The sequence below is a fragment of the Pinus tabuliformis genome, chromosome 8 (assembly GCF_031772625.1).
Source record: "Pinus tabuliformis cultivar Carrire ecotype Pingquan chromosome 8, CPIR1, whole genome shotgun sequence".
Classification (NCBI taxonomy): domain Eukaryota; kingdom Viridiplantae; phylum Streptophyta; class Pinopsida; order Pinales; family Pinaceae; genus Pinus; species Pinus tabuliformis.
The window spans coordinates 1,962,945,339-1,962,972,422 of NC_142294.1; the positions used below are offsets into that span (position 1 = coordinate 1,962,945,339).

Here is a 27,084-nt window from a genome sequence, read left to right on the forward strand (position 1 = left end):
GTAATCAAGTGCTTGTATAATATTTAATTACTCTGTTGTGGCATATAAGAACATCTACCAGCACCATATTGCTTGCTCTGTAATCTAGCAAATAGCCACATACCACTCAAGCTATTGAGATACCCTTCTTTAGTCGCTGTTGATCTCTCTCCAGCACCAGCTGTAGGGGAAGGAGTCTCAGTCTGCCTTGAATTGATCGATACTTATAACAGTATGCTGGTTCCAGCATCAGGAAAGAAGCCTGATTTTGAGCCTGTTGTATCTGCTTTGTTGAACCCGATTATACAGATGTGTGACCAAGCTGCAGAGGCTTATAAATCTAAAGGCCTATCGCAGTCGTATCGCAGAAACAACACTGGCTTTGATTCAGGTCATAAGTTAGGAAAGAGGCCATCATCATCTATGGAGGATATACTGAGTAACAATGTTGCAGCACCTTCATCATAGGTTGAATCTTTGCGTAAAATTTTCCTTATCAATTGTTTGTCAGCTATTCAACAACCACTGATGGGACATGAGGTTGCCGCAACATTTGTAAGAGGGCTTAGTGTAGCTATTGAAATGCACATTAATACTCTTGTGGACAGAAAGGTTTCTTACATACGGAATCACTTAAAAAAGCATTCACAGTCTGAAATTGTCTTGAAGGAGGAATTTGATTTAAGCAAGCCACTGGCAGAAGTGGAAGAGATGTCACTATCCTCAGTTGCAGAGTCCTTGAAAATTTTCTTTGGGCTTGTAGCTGGCAGTGAGGGTGCCCTTCCAGAATTTCAGCAACTGCAGGTTCCTCAATTGCGTACTGAGGTTTGCAGCCGACTTTCAAGGGTGCTTGCGGAATCCTACGAGCTTGTGTATAATGCAGTCCTTGATCCTGAGAATGGATATCCGGAGCCAAGGACTGTGCTGAGGCATTCCCCTGATCAGATAAGAAGCTAAAGTCTTCTGATGCCGGCTTTCGAATGCTCTAAATGTTTCAAGCGGGCTCCGAAGAGGAAATAGAATCATGGATCATTACCAGCGTTATATGAAACACTGCGTTTTGGAGAAATCCTTTATATACCAGCGTTATATATATGCCAAAGAAAACAATGGCGTTATATAAATAACAAAACAGTGTTATATATGAAACATTGTGGCACCACCATGTTTAACGCAAATACCTTTTCTTTGACTGTGTAGACTCAAGTATTTATGGTGCAAGGCCGTGAGCCTTCAGTATTCGCAAGACTTCATTGCCAGTGACACTCTTCACCTGTGCAATTCCTTGGGAGTCACGGAGAATCACACCAATTTGTGATGGCGTCAAACCTCTCTGGTTCGTATGCCCTCTGAGCCACGATCAATTCCACTTCTGTTACGCATCATCAAATTTTCCGCATATATAACCAAGCTCTCAAAATATCTTGTATAGAACTACTGAACGTCTTAAGAAATATTTTCCAATGCTAAAACTACCGTAGCAAAATTTCAAAAAAATCTCTGTAAATCTTTAAAATCTTTGAAGATCAGATATACGCATCGTAAAAAGAAATGAAAAAGATCTTAGAAAATGCTTCAGTAAACAGGGCCGATTAAAGGCTGGCCAATTTGCGCTTTCTTCTTTTTTCGATCTTCACCACAAAATTTTGAGTCTCCTCCATACTTCAAGAAGCGATCTCCCTGCTCCTTTGTGTCTGGATCGCTACTTACTATAAAACAAGTAGGTTATTTAATGTGAAAACATTAATCAATGCTTCCAACGCACAACCAGCAACGACACTATCAAAACCTTCAACAATCAATTCTTCAAAATCAAACTCAAAAGGCCATCATCCATGGCTGGCTATCCACTGCAAGTAACCACCATTCGGCAAGTCGGACCAGCGATATTCACTGAGCATAATGGGTGGAGGGCGGACTATTCAGAGAATAAAACGTATACTGACACCATCTGCATGGAGCAGGCTTCAGGCAACAGCAGCGTATTATATGGGAAATGAGCAGCGTATTATATGTGTACCAGCAGCGTACCAGCAGTGTATATATGTCAAAGAAGATACCACAGTGTACTAGCAACGTATTATATGTCAGAGCAGAGCAGAGGAGCAACGCTTTTATATGCAGGTGAATAATAGACAGAGAGCAGTGCTTTGTATGCAAGACAGAATATAGGTAGAATGGGGAGTTACAAAGCAGAGGGAAGCCAAAAATGGCACTGGAGAAATGATTAGAGTTTGCAGCTAGAATTTCGCTGAGAAAATATTTATAAAATGTATAACTGATGGCAGAAATGGCGTGCACAGAAAGGCCATAAAACTAATGGCTCAAATAAGATTTTAGCAGGTCAGGAAGGTACCTGCTCTGATACCATGTTAAACACACATGGACAGCACAAGAGATATGAAAGATAAAACATGTAGTTCATTTTTTTATTAACATGAGATATACATTTATAGTACAATATGTGACTCTTGGGTTTCAGATCCCAAGGTCTCTTGGACTGCTTTGGTCTATTCGGCTTCCACACTAACCCATTTAGGATTAGGTGTCCAACATAGATGATGGGAGGTGAATGTGTATCTAAAGGAGGTCGAGTTCCCTCCTTTATATAGGCTTTTAAGGTGGACGAGGCTCCTCAAAATAGGCCGACTTGGTCTTGGAGGGTATTTTGACACTTTCAAATACAAAAGTAATTCTCTTTACAAGTTATAATATGCCCGATGGGGCCTTCAACTTATGACAATGGCTCTTTTGTCTCCTTGACCTAGGACAAACCCTAGAAGCACTCAATGGGTGCTTGACCTCTAAAATAAAAGACCTTGAGCATGAAACCCATGCTCTAAAATATCAATAATAATTTTCCGTTCATTTTACAATATTAAAGAATCAAAAGTACATTTCATATTTATGAAGACCGAACCTAGTTACACATCTTTCGACACTCCCTCTTAACTAGGGAGGTATTCATAAATGGTACATAGGCATTCTCAATCTGAAGAGATCTCATAAGAAGAGTCGGATTGGTAACCCATCTGTTTAGCATCATAACAACTAGCATTGTCACATAGCAAGGCCTTGACTAACAACTCTATCTCTCCACAAGATCAGAGCACAATGCTGACAAGACCAATGATTTATAGACACCATCATCATCGTCTCTCAAGGCACATACCCCACCCAGGTGTTCATAGAGTATGTCCTTCCAGGATTATTCTTATCTTGGATAGCCAATCCTCAAAGAATATCGACCTCTATTACTACTCTTATCTTGGAAGCCCTATCTCATCTTCAAAGAGTATTGGATGCCAAATGCTTACCCAATCCTCCATTCTTTCTTCCCAAGTGAAGACAAGAATGATGTGTCTATCTCTCCCTCACAACTGGAGAGGATATATCAACTAGACCAAGCCTGTATCTCATATACACAAGCTTCTTATTAGGAAGAGATTTTGTCAATATATCAGCTACCTGCTCATCGGTGGAGATATACCGTAGCTGCAACACACCATCTTGCACCAACTTTCGAATGTAGTGATACTTCTTATTTATATGCTTTGTCTTTCCATGAAACACTAGGTCTTCAGACAACCTTATACAATTGGTGTTATCACAATGTATCACTGTAGGGTCCATTGGTCCTTCAAACAAGTCAGATAACAACTTCCTCAACCAGACAACTTCTCTGCTTACTTCACAGGTTGCAATATATTTAGCCTCAACACTACTCAAAGCAACTGATTCTTGCTTTCTGCTCATCCATGAGACCATGGAGGATCCCAAAATAAAACATCCTCTTGTAGTCCTTCTTCCATCTTGCTCACTACCTCCCAAGTCGGAATCTGTATATCAAATCAAGTGGACATTATTCCGCTTGTCATATTTCAGGAAATTGTAGATCATTCCTTGTAGATATCTCAGTATATTCTTGGCTGTTATCCAATGATCATGCTTGGGCTCCACCTGGACATGACTGAGAATATTCATTGCAAAACATATGTTTGTTCGAGTATCCATCAAGTACGTCAACGAGCCAATCAATTGTCCATACTTGTTTGGAGTCATTGGGCTTGATTAAGAACTTCTTAGCCTCTTCAAGTTTGTGATCATCGGACTTGTCATAGGTTTGCAATCCATTACGTCATACCTCTTCAAAATCTCGATCACATATTTTCCTTGACCTAGATAAATCTCATTAGGTCCCTGGCAAACTTCCAGTCCCAAATAATAATGCATCAACCCTAGATACTTCATGTCGAATTCTGCTGCTAGTTGCTTCTTGCATTCTTAGATTCAACGTTCCACACTTGTCATGAGAAGATCATCCACATATAAAAGAATGATTACAGGCTCATTCTTCACAACTTTGATATAGAGATTTGGATCGACAAAACCCTTTGTGAAGCCTAATCTTTGTAGGTATGCATCCATCCTTACATACCATGCCCTTGGTGCTTGCTTAAGGCCATATAATGCCTTATTCAACCTGCAAACATAAGCCTCTCTATCTTTGACTTCAAATCCCAAGGGTTGCTCTATATAGACATTTTCATCAATTGTGCCATTCAAGAATGCAATTTTGACATCCATTTGATGAATGTTCCATCCCATTGATGTTGCCAAAGAGGCGAGTGAACGTATAGTTGTATACCTTGATGTGGGAGCAAATGTCTCTTCATAATCGATGCCTTCTTGTTGAGAGAAGCCCCTAGCCACAAATCTTGCCTTATATTTTTTTCATTACTTCCATCCGCTGCATGTTTAATTTTGGAGAGCCATTTGGAAGTTACCACTAATTTGTCTTCAGGCCTAGGTACGATCTCCCAGACCCCATTCTTCATTATCGATTGATACTCTTCATTCATGGCGTCTTTCCATTCTTGATGATTGACAACCTCTTCAAAGGTGGATGGTTTTGCTTCTATTAGCTTCATCATATAGGCTGCATACCCATAATATCTTTTGGGTTTCTTGCTTTCTATGAATGTGCCTTTGGCTGCTTCATGACCCTCTGCATCTAAAAGAGTGGATTTCAACCAATTAGGTTTCTTTTTGGTTTCGGGGATGACCACAGGTTGTACGGGTTCACTGGGACCTTCATCTTCATGATTTGATTATTCTTCCTCCCTGGTACCTTCCTCTTCAAATATAGGAAGTTCTTCATCATTAGAGTCCATTAAGAGATCCTTTGATTTCTTGAATGCAATACTTTCATTAAATATCACATCTTGACTAACTTCTATTCAATGTCCTTCTTTTATGTAGATCCTATATGACTTTGAAGTATTACTGTAGCCAACAAATGTTCCCTTCATGCCTGAAGGATCCAATTTCTTTCTCTTGTCCTTCGGTATATGAATATAGACAGGACATCCAAAAATTCGTAGATGGTCCACACTTGGTTTCTTCCCAATGAATGCTTCTTCGGGAGTCATGTTATCTAGTGACCCGAGGGGACTTAGATTTTGAATGTATATAGTAGTCTTAGTTGCTTCACCCCACAAAAATTTCGGCAAATCTTGATCATGTAACATAGCTTTTACACTTTCTTCAATAGATTGATTCTTTCGTTTTGGAATTGCATTTTGTTCAGGATTGTATGGGACTATTAGCTCCCTCTTAATCCCATATTCCTTACAGAAGGCTATGATTTCTTTCGAAGTATATTCCCCTCCATTATTGGACCTTAATATCTTTATTCTCCTTTCTGTAAGGATCTCCATTTCAATTTTGAATTCTTGAAATTTGACGAATACTTCATCCTTGGATTTCATCAAATAAACCCAAGCTTTCCTTGAATGGTCGTTAATGAATATTACATAATATAGATGACCTCCAAGAGACTTTGGAGAAATAGGATCACAGACATCGGAATGAATGAGATCCAGAATTTATTTTGACCTTGAAGCACTGCTTCCAAATGGTCTCTTGGTATTTTTACCCAATGCACATCCCTTGCATACTCCTTCATGATCCTCCTTGAGTTCGGGGATGCCATTCACCATTGAATTTAGAGTTGGTAGGATTTTGTAGTGAAGGTGACCAAACCTTCTATGCCAAAGTTCACATGGGCTAACTTCAATGTGAACCAAAGCTTGAGAGAGGGGAGTCAACAATCTGTAGAGTCTTCCTTCACGAATCCCAATCATCTTTGCATTTTCGATGCTAGAGTTTTTATCCCATACTACAACCTTTCCATCTATGAAAGCAATTCTATCTCCCTTATCTTCTAGACATGAAATGGAAAGTAGATTCTTATGCAAACCTGGAACAAATAGGATGTTGTTGAGATGAATATTTCCTCCATTCTCCAGCTCCAATGAGGTTGATCCAATTCCTCTCATAGGATAACTCTTCTTGTCGCCAAGCTCAATGGAGTAAGAAGATTTTCCTCTTGACAATGTCTTTAGTTGCTTGTGCTCACCAGTCATATGTCTCCAGCTCCAATGTGGTTGATCCAATTCCTCTCATAGGATAACTCTTCTTGTCACCAAGCTCAACAGAGTAAGAAGATTTTCCTCTTGACAATGTCTTTAGTTGCTTGTGCTCACCAGTCATATGTCTTGATGCTCCACTGTCGATCACCCAAATATTCTCATCTTCAAATGTGCCGGTAAGTGCTAAGAACAATCCTTTGTCCTTTGTATGTCTTGGTCATATCCTTCTTCAAAGAAATGGGAGATCGCATAGTTCTTTAATGCCCTTCTTGAGATGACTTGCCACCATAGTACACTTCTTTAGGAATTCCTTCAATGTAGTAGAGATCTTCATCATGCCATTAGCCAACCTTAGCTTTGATACCATGTTGAGAAATCTAGAGGGCAGTAGTTAGGATGATTTCTCTATTTTTGATAACTGCTTGTGATGTCTTTTTACTTTTTCTTACTTATTAGCTTCTTCTCTTATTATTATGTTTGTTCTTATCATCAAACATCTACCAAAACAAGAAGAACAATAGTACAAAAGAACACAAGATATGGGCTGCAAGCTAGGGCCAAAACCTCTCCACTTGAGAGGAAAACTCGTGAATCTCTTCTCTTATAGATCTTTGAATTGACGAATTCTAAGACCTCTAGACCAAGACCAATACCTTTCCATGACCAAGTCTAACCTTTTTGATGACATGCTTCCTTTGTCCAAGTCAAACCCAGTCAAATCTCTTCCGGTAGTACAACTTCGACCCCCAACTACAAAATTTCGGCCTCTACTATATGTCTGAAATTTTTGGCCCTTGCAATTGCTACTACATCCACACATGTGAGCGATATTTAGCCCTCCAAGGCCTCCAACAACTTCACTTGGCTTGCTTCCTTGTCTAGGGCTAGTAGGTGACCTATTAGGTTCCTCTTCCAACAACTTTGATCTTTTTCCAGCAACTTGAGAATTTCAACCTTGAAGCAGTAAACCCTAGCCTTCCTTGCACAAGAGAGAGAGAGATAAATAGCCCAAAACACTTCTTTCGTCCTTCTCGTCGTTCGCTAGCCTTCTTCTGCTTCTCCTTTGTTTAGATGATGAGAGGTGAATTTGTATCCAAAGGAGGTCGAGTTTCCTCCTTTATATAGGCTTCTAAGGTGGACAAGGCTCCTCAAAATAGGCCAACTTGGTATTGGAGGGTATTTTGACACTTTTAAATACAAAATTAGTTCTCTTTACAAGTTACAATGTTCTCGATGGGGTCTTCAACTAATGACAATGACTCTTTTGACTTCTCGACCTAGGACAAACCCTAGAAGCATTCAATGGGTGCTTGACCTCTAAAATAAAAAACCTTGAGCATGAAACCCATGCTCTAAAATATCAATAATAATTTTTCTTTCATTTTACAATATTCAAGAATCAAAATTACATTTCATATTTATGAAGACCGAACCTAGTTACACATCTTTCAACACCTCACTTCTCAACACTGCTAAATCTGCTCATCAAACCTTAGCTGTCAACCTTGACACTGTCACTGTACGACAACCACTGTTGCCCTTGACACAAATACTGCAATGCTCCCGAATGAACATGAATTAAGAAGCTCATGAAGCAGTTTCCGAAACTAACTGTGCGAAGTTGCTTTCAACCTTAAGCTGCTGCATCGGTACTGAAGGATGTATCAATCAGTATGATGCTGCATCGGTACCGAAGGATGTATCAATCAGTATGCTGCTGCAAGTACCTGTTTATATGCTGCTGGCACTGATGTCCGATGATGGCTCAGTCATAGATGCCTTAGGTCATCTCTATGATCTTTTACAACAGTCTCAAGCTTTGCCCAAGGAGGCCTACTGGCATAGCTATGAAGAACTTTTGCATAGTGACTGGAAATGAGCCCTTTGCTGCAAATGGATCCCAAAACCTTACAAATGATAGTTGCTGTTGAAGATGAGGCTTGTTGAGGATGATCCCTTTTCTGCTTCAGATCTCTTGACTGTCTTCAAGCATTGCTTACTAGATAGACTTATGATACAATGTACTACCACAGTGATGAACAATCTGTAATGATCATCCAACCAAATATGTAACCCCTGCTACTGCTAATGAAACAACCAAGAGACTGTAGATGCTCAGAGGTGATTCCCTTGATGCTGGAAGAGATGCCACTTTACTTCTGCTGATGAATGCCAATCTGAGACTACTGTGCAAGATCCTTATTTCAAATGATGAAGCCCTTGCTCAGAATGACACTGCAGCTTTTACCTCTGGTATACAACAATAAATTCACTGTAATGCACTTTTATTCAATGCAATTGACTAGACAACATCCACGGTGATACTTTTTGACTTATGTGCTTCACAGATATCCTTAGATCACTGTTCAGTTGACTACTATGTTTGCACTGAATTCAAGAACGTAAGTATTGACACTTATTAGCTTAGCAACTTAGGTCAACTTGCTCATAGGTCAGTTCAAGCATTTATACAAAGACGAGGATCATTCCAAACAAACAGTTGTAGCCACAAGTCTTATATCAGATAGTTTTGAAATAAAAACTCTCATGCCATTTCAAAACACCAAGTCGAAATTAAGATTTTGATGAATTTGATGAGTAGGTCTTAGACTTAGTTCTTTTGCAAGTATAATCCACAGAGATATAATTTTAGAACTTTGATGCCCTAACCGCAGGGCTGCAACATATGCTCTAGATAATGAAGATGTAACGTAAATGTCACTGGGACCACATTTGACAAGAGGTGATGATAACTGCAGAATTTGAAGTTGATCTAAATCTAGAGAAAAGAAGTCATCAATCTGTGCCAATTGCTAAACATTCCAGAATAAGACTGCAGCTTGGTCTAGCATTTCATTACCACAACAAATTCCATTAACTTCCAAAAGGGTGACCAAACTTGAAGTAGTTCTGTAATAGGCTTTGCTGGCCTTGGAGTCTTCTTCAAGCCGTAGAGACACACCTCCAGTTCAGAATTAGATGCCCTAAGAGGGCCGAAGATCTTGAAAGATTTTCACTGTTCGGGGCTACTTGAGTTTTAATGGCTCAAAATTTTCGTCTTCAATCTGCAATCCTTACAACCAAACCCTTGTGCTTGATGAAGGTAGAAATTTGGATAAGACCTCAAAGAGCTTTGGTCCTGCTGCAAGAGAATTACCCAAACAAATCCCACAAGCATAAAACCAAAACATTAAACCCTAGCCACTTACTTATGATCTAGCATTATACCACAGGGTCGAGTTTGAATCTTAGAGCTTGATTACAAAATGATTTGCATTAAGTACATAGTTGAAGAGGGCTAGTTGGGACCTTTAAATAGTTTGCTCATGAATAAAGGAGGGCTTTCAAAGAAGAGCCATTAGAAGACTCTTAGGGTCATAATCTATTTGAAATATTGAATTTTAATTTGAAATAAAACCCAAAAAATGAGGTCACAACCCCTTTTGAAGTTGGGTTATGATTTTCCTTTAAAGCCAAGACCCTTAGAAGATGAAAAACAAATAAATTTTAAAGCCCTTCAAAAATAAGCTAATCCTTAAATCCTACTTCCTTGATGTGAGTGATATGCTGACCATTGAAAAATTGCCACATCATCTCATTGTGGGGTTTTTGCCCACAAATTGGATTTTTCATCTTCAAACTGACATAACTCACAAATTGTGTAGCCTCTCGTGGCGTGCCACATACAACCAGAATCAGCTTAACGAGTAGAATCCAATGGTGAGGATTTCCAAGGTGAATTCAGTGACTTCTTCAAAAACCTTCAACAAGTGCGGGGTATGTCCATGTCCAGGAAAATCAAACCCTGGAGCTAGGGTTTCCAACCATTCTTCCTTGGGGCTTCTAACTTGATGCAATCCAGACAAATATTAAGAGTGTTCATTAACAGACGTTGGCATCAATGACAACACTATTCAACATGAGCAACCATCCTTGGGGCCAACCATTGATGAGGAGCAGGCAGCTGTACAAACAACCAACAAGGTGGTAGTATTTGTAGACACTTTTCGTCAAGAGGTGCTAGAGCCTGATAGGATAGTTTCGCAGGAGGTTGGTAGACTGGAGGAGCATGGAGTTTCTGGCCCGTTGAGGGAGGATCTTTTGGAGATGGTGGTGCATCCATCTTTGGGCCTACTCATTGATGAAGTGCAAATAGGTGTAGTGATAGCCTTTGTTTTTAAAACCGGCCGGCTCGGAACTGACTCGACCGAGTTGGTCCGAGCCAGGCAAAAAAAAACGACTCGGCCTTGGATTCGGTTTGGCCGGTCGGGTTAATACCAAGCTGGCCGAGTTGTCTAACAACTCGGCCGACTCGGTCGAGCCCACATTAACCCGACTGGGTTAGAGACAGTGGCCTGAAAACTCGTAACTCAGCCATTTTTTTTTATTTTTTGTTTTTTGGGGGACTCCAAACCTGATAGTGTTTTCTCTAATTTGTCTTTGGGGTCCATTCCCCTCTCCTAAACCCTATTTAACCCACCCAACCCCTCTCATTTTCTCACAACCATCTCATGCATTTGAGTGAGAATTTCAATGAGCGTTTGTGAGGAGTTGTTGAGTTTGTTTTTGGAGCAGCAGTGAGGAGTCTTGGGCAAGCATTGTAGCTGGAGTGAGGAGCTTCTTGGGCAGCCATTTAGAGCAGCATTTGCCATTGAGGAGTTGGTTTCTTTGAGCAAGCTTGAGGAGACAGTTTGTGCCTGGACGTATTTTTTTTTTCACTTGTAAAAATCTGTTTTTGCTTATTAAATTTTATGTGCAAATTTAGAAATTCTAAAGAGTGTTTTTTTGCCCACAGGGAACCATGTTTCTAAAATCAGTTGATGCATCTGATAAAGTAAAAGATGGACAATTGTTGTTTTAGCTATTGGATGAGGTTGTTGAGGAGGTGGGGGTGGCTAATGTTGTTCAAGTCATCACAGATAATTGCTCTAACTATGTTCTTGCTGGTAAACTGTTAGAGGAAAAGCACAGAACCATCTTTTGGATCCCATGTGCTGCACATTGCATAGACCTCATGCTTGAGGATATTGGAAAATTAGATTGGGTCAAAAACACTGTAGATCATGCCAAAAGCATAACAAAATTTATCTACAATCATTCATGGATTTTGAGCCTGATGAGGAAACACATAGGGGGCAGGGATATTATTAGGCCTGCCATCACTAGATTTGCTACTCATTTTTTGACATTGCAATCTATGCTTTCACAACATAGAAACTTGCAAAAGATTTTTTCCAGTGAAGAATGGAATCAAAGCCAGTGGTCTCACAAACTGGAATGCAAAGAATTGAAAAAGAAAGTTAATGAAGAAATATTTTGGAGAAAGGCAGCAGAGATTGTGAAGCTTGTTGAGCCACTGGTTAAGGTGTTGCGGTTGGTGGATGGGGAAAGATTGGCAATGGGCTTCATTTATGAGGCTATGGATCAAGCAAAGGAGCAAATAAAGAGGGCATACAAGGATAAAGTGGCTAATTATGGGCCCATTTGGGCAATCATTGATGAAAGATGGAACAATCAACTCCATTGCCCTATACATACAGCTGGGTATTTTTGGAACCATAGTATCATTATAAAGCTAAGGCGACAAGAGCTTTGAAGGGGGAGGTTAGAGATGGATTGATTGCATGATCCCATTGGAGTGTGATCAGCTGGAGATACACCGACAGGCCACAACCTTCAGCTGTGCTTCAGGTACCTTTGGGAAGAGCCTAACAAAGATTGCAAGGGAAGTAGATGAGCCAGGTAAACAAAGATTTCAATTTTCAAATTCTTAATACTTATTTCGTTAAATCGTTTATAATTTGAATGTTGGATATAATTTGTAATTTTGTTGAGCCAACTCATTACACTCCTATCTTTTTGCAGCACAATGGTGGGAGGCTTTTGGTAGCTATTGTCCTGAATTGCAGAGGTTTGTAATTCATATTTTGAGTCCAACTTGCAGTGCTACTGGGTGTGAGTGCAATTGGTTTGTCTTTGAGAGGATTCACATAAAGAAGAGAAACCGTTTGGATAAAAAACGGTTAAATAATCTAGTCTATGTCCAATACAACCTTCGGCTCAAACGCAACCAATTGCTGAACAAAAGACCTGATTCAGATCCCATTGTGTTGGAAGACATTGATCCAACATCAGATTGAGTAGTGGAGAGTTATCCATCAGAGTTTGATTCTGATGAGGATCTTGATTTGGATTTACAGGTGGAGGCAACACTCGAACATAATGTTCAGTTGAATGCAGATCCTGATCCATTTGTACCAGCCTCAGGGCTAGCCCCAAGTCCTCCAGTTGCAGGCGCTTCTTCTGTGGAGCCACGACAAAAGCGCATATCTCGTCTATCTCAGCTTGCAGTTGCTGCACAGCCTGCTAGTGCTACCACTTCTACAGTTGCAGTTGGAGATGATGATGAGGAGGAGCCATGGGGCCCCTTGTCTGACTCTGATCCAGAGGTTGATCCAGATGATCTTGGCTCCTCTAGCAGTAGCCAATGACGCCACTAGCCAGTAGTATTGGTCACAGTTTACTTTTGTTGTAGAGGCCATTTCTAGCCTCCTTGGTTATGTGTTTTTGTTTTGATCTCTATATCATCATCATGTATGTATTGGACAGTGCACTGGGTGCCATTTTGATATAATGGATATATACATGAGCCTGCTTTGATCATATGTTGTCTTCTATCTATATTCTAATGCTGTGTGTTTGGAAACATGAATGAAAATCTTTAAAATTATGTTTTTTTTTTTTTTAATAAAAAAATTAAATATTTAATGTATTTTTTACAACAATCGAGTCATTGAAATCGAGCCGGCCGAGTCGATACCGAGTCGATGTCGGAGTTGGAGTCGACCCTCGGCCGAGTCGGTGTCGGAGTCGGAGTCGACCCTCGGCCGAGTCGGTGTCAGAGTCGGAGTCGACCCTCAACCGAGTCGGTGTCGGAGTCGGAGTTTTAAAACATTCGCAGCTAGTAGTGTTGCAGTATTTCCAGTCAACAACCCCCACCAAGAGTACATAGACAGGGCTTGTAGCACGGGTTGCTCACTTTTACCCATTTTAGAGAGAGGGGCAGGATTTCTTAGACAAATCTGGGTGATTGACTAGGCAGAGTTACGTGATTTGGGCATAGTGCAACATAAGGGACTTATCCCATATACACGTGCCTATGCATCCGATCCTTCCCACAGGTTGGATTGGCGAGAGATCATGAGTTGGTATCTTGTTGATGGTGTGATATTCTTAGTCAGGGGCATAATATAGTGGGGACCCTTAGACATGAGGGATACTACATGCTCCAGTTGGTAGTGGGATGCAGGCTGACAACTCTTCAACATTCCATCCTAGCATCAACAGAGTGGGATTGGCATTGGTTTGTGTCAGGGGTTGGATTGGAGAGAAGTGATGAGTTGGTATTCGATTGATGGAGCAACATCTATAACTGAAGATAGAGCATAGTTAGAGCCATGGGATAGGGGTGCTGATGATTGGCCATGGTGGCATTGGGATCTAAGAGGATCTGTTGATAGCAAGACGAGTCAGAGTTTAGTACGGGATTTGGGCATTAAGGGGACCCATTCATGGTTGGGTGGCATGGAGGCATCGTATCGCTCAATGGTTTGTATGGTATCCAGGTATTGGTTCTCTGTTGCATTGGATTGCCAGATTGGTCGAGATATATGGATTGTTTTTTGAGGATATCTTTCGGATTAATCACATCATTAGATGTTGGTTGACGTTTCGAACCATCTAATGTGGTTCATCCTCTAATGATAGATCAATTTTTTCATCTCTATCTCGAGGATACCACATTAGATTGTTTGAAACGTCAACCAACAATTAATGATGTGATTAATCCAAAAAACATTCTCAAAAAACAACATGGATGACAAAAGTTTGAAATCAAAGATATGGATTGCTTGAGGGCAAACAATCTTGGGTGGGGGGATTTGTGATGTTCCTTTTTCCAATTTCCCTTATGGCATGGTCAGGATGGACTTCCAAGGTTGGGGGCAGCTAGGTCACAGGAGTAGGTTTACTCCATCAGTGGGCCCAGGGGCTTCTGGAGGGGCTTTATGGTGTTTTTAGGAGTTTCTTTGGATCTGATGGCATTCGTTTGGCATATTCCATCATCTGCACAACTTGCCGTTTGTTCTGTTGCATTTCGACAACTTTCGAAAAACTGGGTTATTAGTGAGCCTTAATTAATTACGCTTAAGGTGGCATTCTGGGAGTAATACTTGGTGAAACACGTTAGTGTAATAGCTCGTTGGAACCAAAATGAGAAGACCTACAAGATGAGATGGTGGGAAGTGATTTTCAGTGGCTTGAGGAGGGATGGTGGTCGATTTACCATTTTCCCAAATTAAAAAGGGTTTTTAATTAAAATTAAAGGAGGGAAAAGACACTAAGTGATTAAAATAATAATAAAACAAGGCTTCTAGAGGGGTCATTCAGATCTATAACTGAGGAGGAGCAGACCATTTGAAGATATCTTGGAGTTGAATATTTTTCTTGTGGAGAGGTTTGGAGAACTGGGAGTTCTCAACTTCAGCAATAGCCTGAGGACAGAACCCCTTAGGTGATTCAACACCCATATCTCTCCTTGGTGAATTCATTTAGACTTCACAGGTTGTGCTTAGCAGTTCAGTTATTTTGGTGGCCGATTTAATGTTGTAGCAGATCTCTTTGGGAGGCCATCCTCTTAGCCATTTCTAGCATTTTATGTACTCTTTATTTAATGAAATAAGGTTGAGTTCTTCTGCATGTTTTATGTTGTCTACTCTTCAGTTGTAGAATATATATATTTCCAGATTTGCCATCAATTTTATGGTTTAATTTGCATAATCTGATTGTTAAGTTGACAGTGATAATTTCAGAAGTAATTTTTCGGCAAAAATTATATTTAGAACATTATATAGTGCTATTTCAAAATTTCACCAAGGGGATTGCCAATTAACATTTCATTCATGAGTAATGCATACAATGATGATATCTATTTTCTATGCATTTGATCTTCAATAGTAATTGGTATAATAGAAAAACCTTAGATTACCAATACATTCCATACATTAGACATAAGATCAAAATTTCATTTATAAAAATCTCACCTACAAGATAAAATGCATGAACAATCCATTCATTGATCCAAGATAACTTCTCCAAAGCAAAAACAAGAGCTCCAATAAACAATATTCTCCATAGATCACATCTCTCCAAAGATACAAGAGGCCGAAATTCTCCTAACGAGGGGGCTGAAATAGTTCAAGTGATGATGAATGAAATGAAAGATCCTCTCTTCTATTTATATGAGGAGGATGAGTCCAAATATTAGCCGAAAAGCCCCTAATAACAAGTTAAATCACAAGAAACCCTTGGGTTACAAGCCAACTCACTAGCTTTTGATCATAAGTGCAAAATAAGCCCACACGTGTGATCCACTAGCCTTCTAGGGTTGACATCATGCATAAAATAGGCTCCAAGTGGCATTGTCAAGTGCTATTTTTATTAAGGCGATGAGATATTTTTTAAAGGGTCGAGAGGAAATTTTTTTTACGGGTAATTTTTATTTTATTTTATTTTATGAGTTCAGAAAAGAAATAATAAGATCAAAAAAAGTTGAAAATAAAAAGTGGGGGCCAATAGTCTTTTTAAAAGAAAAAAATATAATTAAAAAAAGGGGGGTGTGGGGGGCCACGGTGGTTCGTCGACAACCTGACCCATCCAATTGTTGGCTAATTTGACAACCCACCAACTGTCGACAGGCCAGTCAATGAAACAATGAACGAGTCAAGGCACCAACGCACAAGGACGTGGTCAGCAACACCCGAGCACAAGTCGACAGGATTGTGGTGCTAGGAGTGTGGTGCAAAGGGTCGTCGTTCACATTGGTTGTGGTGGGTGAAGCGGTGGACAATGCCAACAATGGACAACGCTGATAATGGACTACGATTGGGCCAAAGGATGTACAACATGATCGAGTAGGAAATTTAGCAGTTGAGAATTGAAGACAGAGGAGACAAAGGTCACTAGTGGGCCAGACATAGGCATGATTGAGGCTGTGGATGCCAGCGAAATCAAGTGCAAACAAAAAAAATAATGTAATCGCCAACAAAGAGCAAAGGCTGATAGGGAGGCATCGTAAAGGGAAGATAGGCCTCTAAGGCGGCTTTGCAGTCACAAGCAGCTGTGGGCAGGAGGAGTCGAGCTCGACAGCTCAACCGACAGACAAGATCCAGATAGGAGCAGTCGTGAACAACCACAAAGGGTCAACGTGCAACAATGTGTTAAAATTCTGATGTTCTATGCTGTAACAATTACTTATTCCAAAAACTTCTTTCTACTGCAATATTAGTTAAGCAATTGTAGATAGAACATAAACCAAATGCACAATAGAACACAACCAAGAACAAAATGAGACAAAGCATTTAGGTTCAATGATCGGGGAAAACCCAAACAGATTCTTCTTCTATTAGATATCAATTGTTCAACAAAGATACAAAGTATAATGAGAGATCAAGAGAATGAGTAAGTTAACCCAATTCTGAACAAGTTGTAGCATGAAGATCACTAGTAGCAGTAGCAAATGTAAACACTGAATCAACCTTCCCTTTAACTGAATCAACACTGAAACATTGAAACGGTGAATCAACTTTGGCTCACCAAGTTTTGTTCTTATTCTCCAAGTCTCTCTCCCTCTCTCACAATCTTCTTCAAGTCTCTCCATCTCTCTCTCTCAAGTTTGAATTCTTCTTTCACAATGCACAAGTAGTAGTAGTCAAGAGAGAAGACATGAGACACATATATAGGAGGAGCAATGAATTTTGTCATAAAGGAGGAACAATAGACATGCCTTGCCATGAGAGTCACCAAGGAGAGAGGTGTGAAGTGATTGAGGTGATGAAGGTAAGGTGACTTGTAATTCCTTCTAATAATAATATCATAGTATCATAAAGGATAACAATAATAATATTAATAATATTGATGATTAAGTCGAGATTGAACTATTACGATTGATTAATGATAATTGCTTTTCCTTCAACTATACTTGATTACCAATTGATGCAAGGTGATTTAATATTTTTGGGAAGTCATACTTGAGATGCTAGACGTGACTTTCTATATTTAGAAAGTCACTATAGAATTGTTAGAAATGAGATTTTATTTAAGGAAATTCATCCCTGAGCTGCCAATTTTCAACACAATATTGGGTTAGCGCGCGAAGGAAAGGTAGCTGACGAGGAGCACTGTAGTCGAGCGCACAAGACAACTCAGTTGACATAGATGCAAACAGGTAAGAGCAGTGCTTGGGCTATGTGAGTAGACAAGCAGACTAGCCGACACAACAATACTGATAAGATTGGGTTGCCAGAGAAGCCACAACCTCCACAATTTAAAAAAAATAGTTTTGCTGCTATTATTAAACTCTTGAAGTGTTCAGGCAGCACATGAGGCTCCTAGGAAGCAAGAGGCGCTAACAACCTCATGAAGTGTGCAGGAAGTTTCGGGCAGCAGGCTCAGGCAACGGGCTTGGGCAGCGTGTAGAGGGTGAAAAGTTAATTGTTAGTTAGTTTGGCAGAGATGACTACTGGGTTACTTTACGAGGATCGGTTGGACGAGGCAGGAAATTTTAGCCTATGGAAGTAGCAAATTGTTTTGTTATTTGAGGAGCAGGAGTTGTGGGACATCATGGAGAACTTTGTCCCAATTCTTGCAGTTCCTACTCAGTAGACTGAGTTTAATAAGAAGAATGGAAGGCCAAGAAAATAATTCTAAACTCCATTAAAAACCATGTTATACCTCATGTGACTGGAAATAAATATGCCTTTGAGATGTGGGCATCCTTAACCAAGTTGTACCAGAGTAAAAACCAAAACAAAAAGATGGTGTTGAAGGAGAAATTGAGAAATGGAAAGATGTCTGAAACTGACATAGTTGCATCATATCTAACCATGATCACTCAGATTAGAGATGACTTGGCAACAATGGGGGAAACTATTGATAGTGAATAGTTGGTCAGATAAACCTCCAGTGGCTTTCCTCCGAAAGGTGATGTCTTTGTTTATGGCATCATCGAACGAGAGAATTTGCCCAGTTGGGATAGATTGTGGGATGATTTCGTATAGGAAGAGACAAAGAGACATTCCAAAGCTGTAGGCCAATGTGATGGTAAGGATGATGTGGAGAATTTTGATCTTGTTGTAAAGGGAGAAAGTAAAGTAAAGGGAAGTGGGGGATCTGCTTTCGTGAAGGACATGAGCAATGTAAAGTGCTTTGCATGTCACAAGATTGGTCACTATGCGAGCTAATGTCCATACAAGAAGAAGGAGGATTAGATGGTTGCATCAACATCAACTAAGATTGATGACTTTACAGAGAAATTTGAGAAGGAATTTTCTCTAGTTGCCTGTGTTTCTGATAATAGTACTATTGTGTACGAAGACAATGGGTTATGGCTAGTGGACAATAGAGCGTTCAATAGTCACATGATATGGATGAGGTCAATGTTCCACAGTGTTTCAGAGGTAGGCTTAGACCGTAGTGTGTTTAGTGGGACTAGTACCATGCATGTAGTGAAGGGGGTTGGATGTGTCAGATTCCAGTTAGAGTTAGGAGGATTTCAGGAATGATAGGGATGTTTTTTGTTCCAAGGTTGATGGTACATGTGCTCTCAGTATCAGTCTTGGAGGATGCTGGATATAGAGTTTTGTTCCATGATGGACAGGTGCTTTTATTTTCAAAGGGAACAACCTTGGATGCAACTATAGTGCTTGGCATCAAATACGGCCAGAGATACAGGTTGCTGGGACAACTGGTGGGTTTATCCGAGGGGATCTTGGATATAGGAACATGGTCAATTATTGAGAGGGAGTAGGTGGCGAGGCCTTCAGGTACTGCTAGGAGCCTCAACTGATATGATATGACATTTTAGATGCTTAGGAGCATGGTTGGAAGGAACAGGTTTCCAGATTAGATTTCAAGGCAAGTAGCAGGGAAGTCTTCTAGTCCAGAGGGAGTAGCTACAATAGTGGATAACGTGGTGGTGTTGGAGACAGATCCAGGTGGAGGAGGTTCTTCCAAAAGTACCTCTCTCGCTAAGAGGGAGTGTTGAGTTTTGTAGCTCGGAAGGTACTTCTAGTCTTCTGTCTTGACTAGAAGGACCTTGATTTTCCTCTTTAGGAGCTTGCATGCGACACGTAGAGTGTGCAAGTGAGTTGCACACATGTGAATGTGTTGCATGTGACATGCATGAGATGTGCATGTAAAACAAACTAAATTTATGACTTGTACTTGAGTTAAAGTAAAGAAAGCTAAATATAGGATAGTTAACTAAAGTAATGTCACTTATCTTCAGTTAACTTGACGAACTAATATTGGCCGTCAATCTTAGCTTAGGAAAGTTATAAATTGAGCCCAAAGTGAGGAGACAAGACACAACAACAACACAAGATTGAGAGAGTCTTCTCAGTGACTGTGTGCTGGGTTTGAGATAGCGCATTGAGGTTGGTTATCAACTTTGTAGTTTGCATTTTCTCAGTTGGGCCATTATCCGAGGATGGGAGCCAAGTAAGTTCCGTGATTAATTTCTTAATGAAGAATTGTTGATTGTTTATGTGTATGTGATCCAGATCGAGTAATTTTGCTTTTGCTAAATATTTTTGGTTAGGAACTTAGTTGTGTATTCATTCAATTAAAAATTGCTGAGAACCGAATACCGAGTGCTAGGATTGAGAAAGTCTAACAAAGGGGATAAAGGCTTCATGGCCAAGTGCCATGGTCAAAGGGATCGACTGATGGGGATCCACACCCAGAGTGTATAGATGCGAGGAGGGAGCAATCATGGATTCATGAGATGCCAACTCGACCTTTGTTTTTCCACCCTTTGTGCGCCCTTTTCTTTTTTATTAATGTTTCTTTGTATTATTGCTCATAGTTCAAAGGTAAGAGCTTGTTTTAAATGATATAGCAATTGTATTACCCCTTAATGATGAGTCAGTTTATCGCTCATCGGGGTTGGCACATGCGAGGGTTCTTTTTTATGATGTAATGGACCAACATGTGCTCAGGAACCGGGTGATAGCCATAATGAGTGAGGTCGAGCTCATGCTAGGCTTTTCCCCACGTGCTGATGTGTATGTCTTTGGTCATCTTTTGCATTTTGATATTCTTTCTTTATTTTTGTTGTGGCCATGATATGTTGTTTCTGTTTCTTTTAGTTGCATCAACCTCCTAGGGTAAAGTTTCCAGGTCCCTACCCAGGTATGAGGATGTATGGGTGCCAAATCACAAAGAACCAATGGTTAGTTAAACTTGAAGAATGGAGGTGAGATAAGGGCTTGTAATGTATGATGGAAAGTGTTAAGTATTATTGTCTCCCAAATTGTACATGTGAAATGCGACAACGCTCATGATGGGGGGCTGTCACTCTCATCTCTACCCTCTCTGTTCTAGCTGTCTCTCTACAACAAGCTGTGGGGGTTAGTTCCTATGAAATGTGAAGATGAGAGACTTATTAGCAACCAACAAGTCTGGGAGACACCATTGAATGGCCTAGCAACTTGGTTAAATTAGCAAGTTTAATGATTTGATTAGATTATCTTGAAAAGACTAGTGCCTTAATGGAGTCAAAATACTTGCTTTAAGTGAATTATATACTAAGTAATCGGATGAACAATTGTTGCCTTAGGATGCTTCACTATCCTAAATGAAATGCAATTCCTAAAATCTAAGTGAAATGCAAAATCTTGGTTTATTTTAAATTATATGCCTACTTAGATGAATGTTTCCTCTTGACTATTTTGAAGCTAGTCTCTAGAGTAGGTTGTGAGAGAGAAACCAAGGGGAATCAAGCTATGGCTTGATTAAAGATCCCTCCCCTTGAGTTCTAACTACCTGATGCCTTTGGCGCTGCAGAGACAGTGGCTCTAACAACTGCAAGGTCACCGTGTTAACCACTAAAGAGTGTCTAAGCTTCACAAGCTGGGTGAGAAATGTGGTCCTATCTTTCTATCAACCATGCTTATGCTTGGAGGTTAATCAATTAGTGAAAAAATAGGCCTAAGATGCAAGTGCAAACTATGAATGAATGCTCGTAAGGTGAGATTGTTGAAGTTTTTAAGTACTTAAAGACAAGTTACAATTTTCAATTTAGGACAATGTACTTATACAATGAATTAATGACAATCCTCACCACAAAAGAAAGTGCTCAAAATGAAAGGTTTCAGAAGATGTTGCTAAGATTACAAATAGACAATTGCTTATGAGATAGATAAGATCGATGCTCTAGCAATTAGATACAATTCTTTATGCACAATTAGCAAATCTTCAAGATAGACCAATATGCCAATTAGATACAAGAAAGTATTCCTTATGGACACAATTAGATCTTTTATCACAATTACGATTAGTGCTTTAAGAGTGACTTAAATTGCAAATCACAAAAGCTATTTATTCAACAATGTTAATGAAAAGCAATGTATCCACTTATCCAATAATAATGATAGCAATAAGAAACAAGAGCATTAATCAGAATATATTCTTAGAGCCACTCTCATAAAACGATTATCAATCATATTAGAGCACTTGTGTTTATTAATGCAATTAGAAGTATGCTTATGCAAGAGTGCAAAATGGATGCCAATGATGCAAGAAGTGCAAAACTACAATGAAATGCAAAATGGGGCAGCCAAGAAATAAATGATTGCAGCAACAAGAAAGAAACCAAATTCCACTTGAAATAATTAGCGAAGATGCACAAGATGCAAGGAAAGATTGCCAAATGAAATTAGATGACTTTCGACAACTTTTCTACCACTGTAATTTTTATATCAGACCTTTATACAATATATATCAGACCTTAAATTTTTCTTACTGCCTTAAAGAGATGATAAAATATGCCAAAAAATGTAAGCCCAATGAGTGCAAATGACAATATAATGATGAAATAAGACTGTTAGCTTGCCTTTATGCCACAATTAAGCTATTTAATCACAGCTGTAGGTGAATTTATATGGCTGTAGCAAACATGCCAGATTTGGAAATCAAACCACAATCCACAAAAATTCACTTATATGCACTCAAATTGATTAGATTAATTATCAATGCCTTAGGTGAGTTATTAGTGAATTTAGGCTTATTTAAAATGTGTTTAGGCCTTGAATATACTGCTGTCATGAAATGCTTCAGAATTCAAAATGTGAACAGTGATAAAAAATTAAAAATGAAGGGCTAGAGAGCAAACCAAGAGGCCTAGTGGCCTTGTAGGTGGCTAGAGAGGCTCCCAATGAACTTGGCTACCTGCAACCACAATGTTAGCTCTAGAATCGTTGCAAAACCAAGTGTTAGAGATGAAATAGTAATGCAAACTAAATCAATGATTGAAGAATGGGCAAATGAGGGTTAGAAGAGGAGGCTAGGGCTAGGAGAAGACCAACGATAGGCCTAGGAGGCAAAGAAGGGGCAACGATGAAGGGGAAGAGGCCTAATAAGGCCTCAACACACCAAGGTTAGCCTCCTAGAGGCAGCGGCAAGGACCTAGAGGTCTGCGGCTAAGAGAAAAAGAGAAAACGAGAGGGGCCGAGGGGGTTTGAGGCCACTCTAGGACTGCAGCAAGCCTAAAAGTGCTGCGACTAGGCAAGAAAGGCCCCGCAAGGGGTTGTGGCTCAAGTGAAAGAGCCTCTAAGGCTCACGACAGGCCCTACAAGTGTTGTCGTCTAGGTGAAAGGGCCCCAAAAAGGGATGCCGCTAATCCTAGAAGGCTAGTGGCATAGGAAAAAGCCCCTTACGAGGTTGTGTCCAAGCAAAGGAGGGGGGCTGAGGGCCTTAGAAGGCATCTAGGGCTCACGACTAGGGCAAAGGAGGAGGACGACTAACCCTAAGGCCCTAATTTTTTTTTTGAAACCCATGCAAACACAAAATCTCGCCACAAATGCCAAAAATCACTGCCTTATGCTGGACGTCTTCCTTTCTTTCGCTGGAAGTTGAGCTTGGAGGGTGATTGAAGGCTAGATTTTTCCTTCCTAGGCCTAGATTTGCTTCAAAACCCCAACATATTCTCTTGAGCAATTTGAAAATCCACCTGTACATTGAATAAAAGAATTCCAAACACCAAAATATATGTACAAAATATAAAACCTCAAATACCCAAGTGTTGCAAATTAACAAGGGCTAGAAAAATAATTTGCAATTTTTTTTTTACAAATATACAATATTTACAAAATTAAATTACAAGCTCTCATTAGCAAAATATATATTTTTTTAGCCCAAGAACAAATAATAATATTGAAAAATATTTTTGAATAAATGAGAATGGATGAGTAATTTCGAAAGATAGGTTCGCTAAAACCCTTCTGCGAAATTAATTGCCACAACGAAATCTCAGAGCCCAAACATAGTTGGCTTTTCCCTACAGTCTGTGAACTTGGAGCCCAAGGGCTCGTACCTGTAAATCTCTATAATTTTCTCAAAATAAAATTTTTAGATCATATGGTGAATCAAATTACCTAAGATAGCATGTACAAATAGAATGTTCTTATCACCGACAAATGAAATAACAATTTATTAAAAATATTCAACACAATAGATCACGACATACCACAGATCAATAGAAGAAGAACACCATGAACTGAACTCCAAAGTCTTTCTATTATGATAAAAAATGTTCTTAGCAGAGTAGCAGCTCAATACCAGGGTTACAAATTTTTTCTCATTTAAAGATCATCCAAAAATACCAAAATAAAAGTTAATTGGCTTCTTTATATAGAGAAACCCCTCCAAGTGGAAAATAACGACTAGTTGGCTTGATCCTCATCAAATTAATTTCGATCATCGAAAATAACTTGATCATCTTTTAATCTCCACCGTCGAATTTTTAGTTTTGAAGAAAAGTTTGAATTGTTCTTAAAACCCACTTTTAATTAATTCAAAAATTAATATTTTGGATTAATCCTCAAATATTTGACTTTGACTTAACCATCAAGGTCCAAGGGCTCAAATTTTCTTAAAATATCCATTTTTCCCTTATTCGAGGACCTCCAAAAATTGACTTTCCTTTGATCCACAAATTTTTGATTATTTTCCATTTCGAGAGAAATTAATTTTTGACTAAAAACTAATTAATTTTCTGACTTTAGATTTTAATTTAAATTAGCCAAAAAAATTAATTAATTGACACTAGAGGGGATTAATAATTTTTTTCCACCCTCAAATATTTTAGCCATGGTTTTGGATTGTGAGGGACCATGCACCAACATATTTTTTACATCAAAGAATTACAAATTCAACCCTTAGAAGGGGAAATACACTTTCAGACTAGACCCTCAAGACATTACCCAATTCTGCTACACAATATGATATAGTATGAAACCAAGTGTGCATGTAATAAAATAATTTAGCCACATGTGCTAAAATTATCTCCAAACACACTTTTACAATAAACTTGATATAACACTAGGACTCACCTAAGACCTTTTCAATGAATTCCACCCTAGCTTTGGGGTTTAAGCTAGAAGAAAAACTTTTTCGATTATCTGTGTTTACAAACACGCATAATTCGATGAGGCTAAAAAACTTGCTAGGATGAAATCCTTTGCCAAAATTAGAGGCTTACCTAGGTGTTGTTACATAATTAAATGGTCATACTAGCATCATTTACAATACAACTTGTAGAAATTGGGTTTACAATGACATAATTGTGTTCGTTGATGACTTTGATCTTCAAAAATTTTTCTTCACTTGTTTGTACTCTTCTTCTATGGATTGTTGACAAGGTGTGGTCAATATTTGACTCTAGATGGGGACACGTTGCTTCGTTGAAGGAATGTGAGAAACTTGAATCTTGTATCCAAGAAAACAAAAGTCCATCAAATAGATATCCGCTCAAAATCAAAATCATCATGTATACATAGAACATCTGCTGGAATAGAAATTCTACCTTAACCTATCAAATATAAAGACAAAACTTAAATGCATGAAAATAAAACTAACTAATGACGCCCTATGGCATCAAATGTCATCCCTGTGGTACAATCTGGAAGACTTGTTTGTTTGTTTGTTTGTTTGCTTATCAAATGTCCCTTGTTGGATTATGACCCTTTTAGGCTGATGAAGACCTTCATCACTACGCTGCATAACATTGTCAAATTCGAGCCTTTTCCTTTTCTTACTTGGAAGATGAGAAGAAGAAGAATAATGGATATGTTGGAAAAATTCAGTCACAACTGCATTATACTCTGAAGGATGACCTTGTGGTTCAATTTCCTCATCATTGTTTGGCCTCTTCGGATTTTCAACATGGTACCTTTTTTCTCCCGCTTTGTACAACCTGACCATACCACTTGTTGCTGCGGGAATAGTAGCGTATGATAGATCCAACTGAATGCATCCTCTTAGATTAGCTACAAACTTCCTTGATAGAAGCATTCCCCATACATCCGACACATCTATGATTTCTATGTCCATGGTGATTATTTTGTATGGGTAATTAGCCAAGGTTACTTGCAAGTCTTTAACCACACCAAGGACTTCAATCTTCTTTGAATCCATATAACAAATGTTGTGATAAGGCCTTGATATTCTTAAGTTTAATTGGTCCATAACTTTCTTAGTCATGACATTATTTGAGGCCCTCAAAGCCAGCATACAGTTGTGAAGCAAGTGATCATTAACTTCCTTGGGAAGCTCCAACTTTTGAGATTCTCCAACCACAATTGGAAGGAGGCTCCAACCCCATGATTTATCAGTTCCAACTGAAAGGATGCTCTAACCCCCTGATTTATCAGCTCCAACTAAAAGAATGCTCCAACACCCTAATTTACCAGCTCAAACTGGAAGGGCACTCCAATGCCCCGATTTACTAGCTCCAACTGTAAGGACGCTCCAATGCCCTGTTTTTATCAGCTCCGGTTGAAAGGATGCTTCAACACCTTGCACAAGCTCCAACCTGCCTTAGCACAACCTTGTCGCCCTGAAGTGTTTTCAGACTCCAACCTAAAGGAGACTCCACTCTCTGCCCCACACCAACCTTCCACCTTGAAGATAGAAGAAAAAAGAATAAGATTTGCCACTATCTCTATCATTGCATCAATATGTGATCTTTGTCTTTGTCATACAACTGTTGCACTAGTCTCAATAGCTTTGCAACAACATAATGCTCTCATCAAACGCTAATGGGAGCAAGATCTTAGCACAAACCTTCAATCATACAATAGATAGCAATTATAACTCATTATAACATCAACAACATCATGTGCAAGACTTATACATGAAAACCCTAGCAATTCTACTCTACTTCTACACAACATGTACACCCTGCAAACCAACCTCTATCCAAACCATAGATAACATTTGACTCCTTGTCAATGACAACTCGAGAATATAATCTCTGCAACAATAATACTTAGTTAAATTACAATTCTGGTCATCAACAACAAAAATAAGGTTAGCAGCTCCAACCCTAGTAATGATCAGCCACTGCCCAAGCCCAATAGTATACTCAACACTATAGGTACTGAATTAAAACTCTGCAATGCATACACATATCTATGCATGGCACCGATAAATACCCTTTGCTCCATACAAACCTTAGGAACATTGAACCTTCATATTTCTAACCACCACACCTTACTGGGAAAATTCTACAACAACATATGAATCAATACAACAACATTTTCCAAATGCAATA

The 27,084-nt window shown here is 39.3% G+C and overlaps 2 pseudogenes across 1 annotated transcript in view; both read left to right on the top strand.

The window, feature by feature from the left end:
* The window catches only part of LOC149244315 (putative RNA methyltransferase At5g51130 pseudogene), a 54,038-nt pseudogene that overhangs the window by 9,985 nt on the left and 16,969 nt on the right, over nt 1-27,084 (top strand). The window lies entirely within an intron of this gene.
* On the top strand, nt 438-936 carry LOC149244316 (conserved oligomeric Golgi complex subunit 6 pseudogene; annotated as a pseudogene).